The sequence below is a fragment of the Eleutherodactylus coqui genome, chromosome 1 (assembly GCF_035609145.1).
Source record: "Eleutherodactylus coqui strain aEleCoq1 chromosome 1, aEleCoq1.hap1, whole genome shotgun sequence".
Taxonomy (NCBI): Eukaryota; Metazoa; Chordata; class Amphibia; order Anura; family Eleutherodactylidae; genus Eleutherodactylus; species Eleutherodactylus coqui.
Genome location: NC_089837.1, coordinates 465,564,274 through 465,572,033, shown reverse-complemented (window position 1 = coordinate 465,572,033; position 7,760 = coordinate 465,564,274). Strand labels below are relative to the sequence as shown.

The window sequence follows — 7,760 nt, the reverse complement described above, 5'->3', positions numbered from 1 at the left end:
AGCAGTAAAACAAGAAAGTAAAATGCCTACGCTGGAAGGAAAATACTATAAAAATAGCATTGTTCTCCCAGTCTATTTAAAGAATATGCCGAGATTTCAAAGAATCGCTCGATTGTTATCTGGCTCACTTTACTGGATTGCTAGTGCGCGTGTGAAACTTAGACATCAAGTATGTAATTGTAAGGGGCGGCCACGCAAATGCAATAGCATACGTTCATGCGCTTGTGCAAGCAAATATTCACACGAGCAAATGTTTTTGCGCCAAAAGAAAGCTCCACCCTCGGAATGGGCGTGAACTTCCTAAAGAGAAATGGCGAAGAATTCTGCCGAGGGCTTCGTGTGACTACCTGAGCGGAGAGGCAGCTGAGTGACTGAGTGGGAATCCATTTGCCATTCGTGGCAATATCACCACTGAAGCTAGTGATTGGCTGCAGTGGTCATGTGTACAATGAGTTGCCCAAGACCATGGCAGCAGCTGCCAGGACTGGAGCGGCAGGGACTGAGATGCCTACATTGAACTGAAAGGCCATTTAATGGGTGAGTAGTGTTAATTTTTCTATTTTACACAATTCCAATTATTTTTAGTCCCGCAAAACCTATTTAATTATAACCAAGTTAGCAGGAGACTGGTAAAGAATTACCAGTGATGATCATTGATATTTAAGATGATCAAGGTTCCTATGACCAACTTGAACTGTGATAATATTTTATTTTCTCTGTTCTTAGAAAATCTCTTGATAGTCCAAAACATTAACAATACAGTTGATTGTGGTCATTCTGCCCATATAAATGCACCCTTTAAGTCGAGGGTTCTGCATCCCAGAATACCACTTTTTTCACAACATTTGAGCCAATTCTCTTCCTCCTGGTTGGTTACAAGCATTCCCTCTGGAGAGTCTTCACAGGTAGAAAATGGTACTAACCATGACTGGGACCCCTCTTCCCAAGGACTCCATAGAAGCTATATTGCATCCTTCCTTCTGTATCTCCTTTTGCCTTCCCATCTATTGTATAAATGGGTGTATATATTAAGTAATTTCTTCTTTCTCAGTTTTAGCTACTCTAATTGAGCATTGTTGCAAAATTCATTCCTGGCTTATGTGGTTCTCATTTATGGAATCATGATTTCGTAACATTATAATTATTGAGTTATTATATACATTATTGAATAAATATTTAACAGAAAAGTATGAGTTGGAGTTAAGAAATGTGCATAAAGTTCAAAAGAGAAACTAAATAAAAGCATTACAAATGTGGTAGAACTTTTTATGGATGCCTCTATAGTTGCATGCATCAGTTATTAACTGGCATTAAAAAACCCAACACCATGGAGTATATGTTTCGTTTGTGTATTTTTGTCTAAATAACTGTAATCAACCAGGTTTATTAAAACCGTTAGGGCTGAAAGATTCCGACACATATTGGCCTGATATATGTAAAAAGGATATCTTTTTGGCATATGTGTGGCCATTAAAGTTTATAGGCACATCGGGGAATTTCTCAGCAGATACTCCAACTGTGCACCAAAGACGTGGCGTAAATTGAGAACAGACATTGCTAAAACCAGTTACTGCGATATAATTAATAGATTAACCCCACTGAGTTACCTTAGAGAGTTTTCACGATACACTGCCATAGAATGAAACAGGTTTTCCAGGATCTCACAGAAAAAGCCCGCAATCTTATTTTTATACTTATTGAAGATGTATTCCTATTATATAGTATTATGGCATATCACTGGGCTATGCTATAATATTATGATGAGTAGAGGGCTGACCTCTGGGCACCTCATTTATTCTGAGGGCAGAAGCTTCACTCAGGTTTTTAAAAGGGCAGAAGATTCTACAGTGGTGTTTCTGGCTAATTCGCATGGGACTGCACCTGTGCTCATTCAAGTTAATGGGGCTATGCTGCAGTTCCTTTACCCATGGGGCCAGAGAACAGTGAAAAAATGTTAAAAAGAAGTTACATTAATAAACTAAACCCCTTTAAATACTGCTTACACAAAAATAATATTTATGTACAGATATTTTCTATATCCATACTTCACATTCTTCATTTTTAATCCTGAACCAAATGTGAGAGGGTTTTCTCTTTGTGCAAAATCATAGATCCTGCTGTGCCTGCAGTAAAAGCCAACACCTGATCCCCCAAAAAAACTGCTATATACATTATACATTATCTAGACACATCTTTTATGAAAATGTGGGGTCAACAATGAAAAAATGTATTCTAAATCTATTATTGGCATGTGAGAATTGCTTTTTATACTAAATTGCAAGCGTGGAGTCATTAGAATATAGTTGGATTTGAACCCAGCTTTCCCAGGCTCCTGCATGCATGCGCTCTACAATACCCACACACACTCACTACGACCACCAGTTTTTAAAGGTAAGCTGGAACCCAGACTATGAATTATGAACACAATTTCCAGAGTTATGGTTCATTTTAAAACGGACAAGGCTTGACTAATAAATTGCAAATTTGTTTTTAAAAAGACTAGCAGCACTAAATATTTATAAATATACAGAAAAAAGAAGTTACAATAGAGATAGGGTTTACAGGTATACACAACAGAAAATAAACAAGGGAGAAAATAACAGAAAGATACCAGATTTGGGATGCTCGGCCCAAGGTTCTGTTCGTGCGGAGTCAGTGAAGCAACGGCAAATCCTTATGCTGTAGCGTAACTCCGAAGTCTGACAATAGGGATTCATTGAGCCTCGAATTATAAAGGATTCTGTAGAACATACCTCCCCCCGCTCCTCTGAGCTCATTTTGGGAGCTGTGGGTTAGATGCGTACGACCTCTGAAAAACCATAATTCCCCATTTTGGCCATATCCATGCAAGAAATCCTTCAATCATATGCTGGCATATTTCTGGTCATGATTTTATCTATTCAGCAATATCAAGCATGACACGTAAATAACCAGGTATGTGGATTTGGGAGTGTTCTGGGGTCCGTACCTCAATTTGTGTAGATGCGTTTTAATTGGCAGGCCCACCCAATTCCGAAAATATAATTCATATCGGGCTAGGACCTTCGCACAACCAGTAATCCTTATTAAAAGATTTTCTTATGATTTGAATCTTGGAGCCAGGATGTCTGTGGGAAATACCTAAGGTGTCAAACCTCCCTGGCAAGGGGTAAATAATATCCCCCTGTACCTAGCTAATTTTATTGCCATCATGCTCAAAGACTTCGTGAAGCCAAATGCAGATGTGAGGGGGGAAGGGGAAATTAAAAATATTGAGGAGTTCAGCTTTCCAGGTATCCTAAACAGCAGGTCATGAACAGTTGGGTGACACTTTATCTATATCATTATATCACAGTAGTGACTTTGGCTGTGGCGCACATTGCGCAGCCAAAGATCATAATACATTGCAAAGGCAGGCCCAGGCTGATGTCATGCCATCAGCCTCATCCATGTGACAGGAACACTGGCACATGCACCTTGTCACATCAGGTCACATGATTTGGTGATATGTGGTCTGATTATTTGGCCGGGAGGGGTTGTCCCAGCTGGCCAATCATCAACCTTTACAGCATATATATTCTGGCACCTCTTCTTTGAGGGCACTGGTTATATCTATGTATGTAGAGTTCTAGTCCAGTCCATTTTTGTCTTATCTGCCTCACACAGTCAGATAAGACCCTGGTTTCAATACTGATTATTCTGGTGTTACATCTGCTTCCATACACTGTGGTATAATTGTTACCCCCTTTTTCATCTAAGGCATAGTTTAGGTAGACCTCGGTTCCTGATGCGGTGTCACCCTTGTCAGGATCATTACCCTGCTTTTAGGTAGGATTTTTCCCCATTGTTTAGTTTTGTTATTGTCAGCTTTGTTCTCCAAGTTTTTATATAGCGTGCATATCTCTCCTTTTCGACAACTACTACATCTGATCCAATGATGAGGTGTTATGGCACCTGTTTCAGGCGTAACAGTAATGGAATTAAATGCGGTCTCACTGTGACTCTCAATTTGTCAAACTCACTGGATTTTTTGCGATCATCGGCCATAGTGCTCCCATGCGAGGAAGACCATCACTGCCTATATGACAAAGGCAGCAGTTTTACATTCTTTGGTGACTGAGTTGTGCCAGGACATTTCCAAAAGCATCAATCTGAATGTGGAATGGGCCATAATATGGGGGCACGTATAAAAACAACTACATGTAAAATGTTGACCTTTAAAATTAAAGGGTTTTTCTACTAGTCAAACATGGATGGCTTATCCTTAGGATACTGTAGGTCATAAATTTTTGACTCTTGGAAGACTACTGTAAGCTAATAAACTTCTTTAAATGACAAAATGAACTATGTTACATGTGTTAAATGCAAGTCCTGACCATTTATTTATAGCAAACAGGACCGGTACATTTTTCCATAAAGAAGGAAAATGAATTATTTCAATTCTGTATGCTTAGGGAAAGTGAACAAATCTGTTTTGTTTTATAGCCCTTACATATGAATGAGAGTTGATCACCAGTATCTAAGGCCAGTTTTTCCACATATGTAACGCATTAAGGCATAGAAAAATAACATTCACTAAAACTGGTTTTGATGTAAACAATATTTTTCAGTGTCACAATGAATAACAAACAATTAGAATGCTCCATAAAAGTGAAGGTAATGTGAAGTGAAGGTAGCGCATACGTAACGGAATGAATAATGTTCTTGTCTACGGAGAATACATTGTATAAAGTGTAGCTGCATTCCGAAAGTTTTGCATTAATCACTGATAATTTGATGCGGTACCAGCACACATCCTTTTGTCGCAAGAAAAAGATTATATTCCAGGCTACATATATAATCAAACTACTAGAATTATGTATGAGAAGTGAAACTGTCTAAGAATTCACTTATAGTCTGTGCAGGACCCGTAGAGCTGGGCTAGTTGACAATAAAGGGTCACGCAATTTTCCATGCCTGAACCAAGATCCAATAGGAGTAGGTTGTTCTAAGGATGAATTTAGCAGATTTCTTTTGATAGTGGTTCTCCCAAAGACTATAATTAGAGAAAATGTCTACATAAAGATACATTTTGGTGCCATTTTCTAATACGGTGTTAAATGGGTGCATGGTTTTGTAGAAAAGCAGCAGTTTCGCCTCCAAAACCAATCGCCCATTAACAATCAACTCGAGTTGTCTGCTTCTGTCAACCTGTTAAAAATTATTCCTCAGCCCATTAAAAAACAGTGATAGTAGAACATGGCTGCTATTGCAGCTCTCATAGAGGTAGTCACCGAGTCCAGATTCCTTAGCCCTTTGCAATCCAATTTTGGATTCAGGGTTTCCTAGGGGGCTTTATCTTTCTGCCATTATACAGTGGCTCCATCTGCTGGCTAGAGCCAGTACTGTGGTATGTGACATGCTGGAGAGGCCCCCGACAACAGAGCGGCCAGTAATCTACAGTAAGAATACCCTGCCGGACATCTTCTGACATCGGAGCTGTACAGCCTTCAATCAGAATGTCTTTAGACATCAGACAGTGGATTGGAAAGAGTTAATGCAGTTAAATAGGAATTGGTTTAGAATCATTGGATAACAATTTGACTTTAAATGGACACTAACTTTTCACACAACTTCTGCTCATCCAACAGCCTATGCGTGTATTATTAATCTTGTATTATACTAGCTTATGTACCCGACATTGCCTGGTTTTACACTCCTACAGCACATTCCAGGAGGCTCTGCTTTAAATTTCTTGGTGTTACAGTAGCTACGTATTTGGTCCGTTGGTCTAATAATAACATTCAGATGTTGTTTTTAGTCCTTGTGAGGACCATATTGAAAACATGCCAGCAACAAATTGGAATGCTTGCTGCCCTTGATGCACTGTCTCTGTCTGTCTCTTTTTGAATTTGGGCCTCATGCTGTACCGGGGTCTCTGCAGCCATTGATGACCTGGCTTATTCCCTCTCTTTTTGAATTTGGGCCTCATACTGTGTCAGAGTCTCTGCAGCCCTAGATGTCCTGGCTCTTTTCCACTCATTCCTAGTCATTGGTCAGCTTGTTCACTTGTCTTTCTTGCTTGCAGTAATTGTACTTTCTTTGTTTTTGGATAGACTTGTCTGATGGGTATCTGTCTTTCTTAGTTATTCTGGATCCACCACACATCTAAATTATTCACCACACTGAATCACAAAGTGTCTTATTTTATCCTAGATTATACAATAGGCCTCATTTATTAAAACTGTGTAAACAATAACTCTTTGTTAGACATAGCAAGCAATCATCATTTTTTAAGTTGCTGTAAAATGAAAGCTGTGCCCTGATTGATTGCTAATAGCAACAAGCAGTTGAACCCCCCTCGCCCAGTATTTTCAGTTGGATCGAGAAGTGTATGTGTACCATGTTTGGTTGATGAGATCCATCAAAGATTGTATGAAGAACAAACAAACAATTTTTTACTTTTATACATAGATTATTTTTTTTGTTTTACCACTAAAAATCAAGTTTGCAGTGTCTGCCACAACAGGGCTCTCTTCCTGCACCTTTGCAATCCACTGCATGTTGTTAGGCATTTGGTTTCTTTAGTAACAGGGACATGTGGACACTGCTACTTACTGCATGCAACAGAGGGGATAGGATTCTGAAATGCCTTGCAGCTTTTTAGAGCAGCGCTATGCATAGAAGCATAGGAAGTGTCAGAGAGGACATCTCAGCCCATACAGTACTGGCACAATGGCTGCTTAGGACTCGCCCCACAAGTGTAAGGGGAAAGTAATCAGCAGCAGAAAAAAAAGGAAAATCTATATGGACAACTAAATTGATCGAGTTTCCACTGAGTGCAAACAGCAACAAAGCAGCGACCAATGAAGACCTGGGTTGCTTTTGAACACTTAGATACAATTTAAGGCATTTTGATGTGGATTTGATACACAGTCCACATGAAATCTGCATGAAATCCGTGTCTCATTCATTTGAATGGGAATCCACGCTGTCACTTGGATGGTGTGGATTTTTTCACATGTAAAATGGAAATCTGCACTGCAGAAAAAAAAGAAGTGCCATCTCACTTCTTCACCTCGATTGCACACAGAATACATATTGGGATAACGGCATGTACATTAATCCCTTTTAAATGGGGCTAATCTGCATGTGTATCTGTGCATCTGTAAATGCAAATCCGTACCAGAAATCCAAGGCTCAGCCTCAGACCCTTAGGGCTCATGTCCACGGGCAAAATAAGAATTAAAATCCGCAGCGGATTTTAACTCTTCTCCCGTCCGCGGATCTGCATCCCATAGGGATGCATTGACCACCCGCGAGTAGATAAATACCCGCGGATCGTCAATAAAAGTGATTTAAAAAAAAATGGAGCATGAAAAAATCTGGACCATGCTCCATTTTCATGCGGGTCTCCCGCGGGGACGGCTCCCGCGGGCTTCTATTGAAGCCTATGGAAGCCGTCCGGATCCGCGGGACACAAAAATCAGATTTTACTCACACGCTCCGGTTCTTCTCTTCGCCAAGGCGCCATCTTCTCTCAGTCGCGGCCGGATCATTTTGCTTCGGCCCGGCGCATGCGCGGGGCACGTCACCGACGTACGTCATCATGCACATCCGCCGAGCCGAAGAAAGAAGATCCGGCCGCGACGCAGAGAAGATGACGCCGCAGCGAAGGAAGTATCCGGAGCGTGTGAGAGGTAAGTTAATTCTGATTTATTCCTATTTTCAGCGCTCATGTCCGCGGGGCAGGAGGGACCCGCTGCAGATTCTACATGGAGAATCCGTAGCGGGCCTGATTT

General features: G+C 40.5%; 1 long non-coding RNA gene across 3 annotated transcripts in view; it reads left to right on the top strand.

Annotated features, from left to right (window-relative positions):
• The first annotated feature begins 368 nt into the window (after nucleotides 1-368).
• The window catches only part of LOC136613072 (uncharacterized), a 58,117-nt gene continuing 50,725 nt past the window's right edge, over nucleotides 369-7,760 (top strand). For all 3 annotated transcript variants that reach the window (XR_010790443.1, XR_010790442.1, XR_010790440.1), the window contains exon 1: nucleotides 369-537. This is a non-coding gene — a long non-coding RNA (uncharacterized lncRNA). The remainder of the gene's footprint in view (nucleotides 538-7,760) is intronic.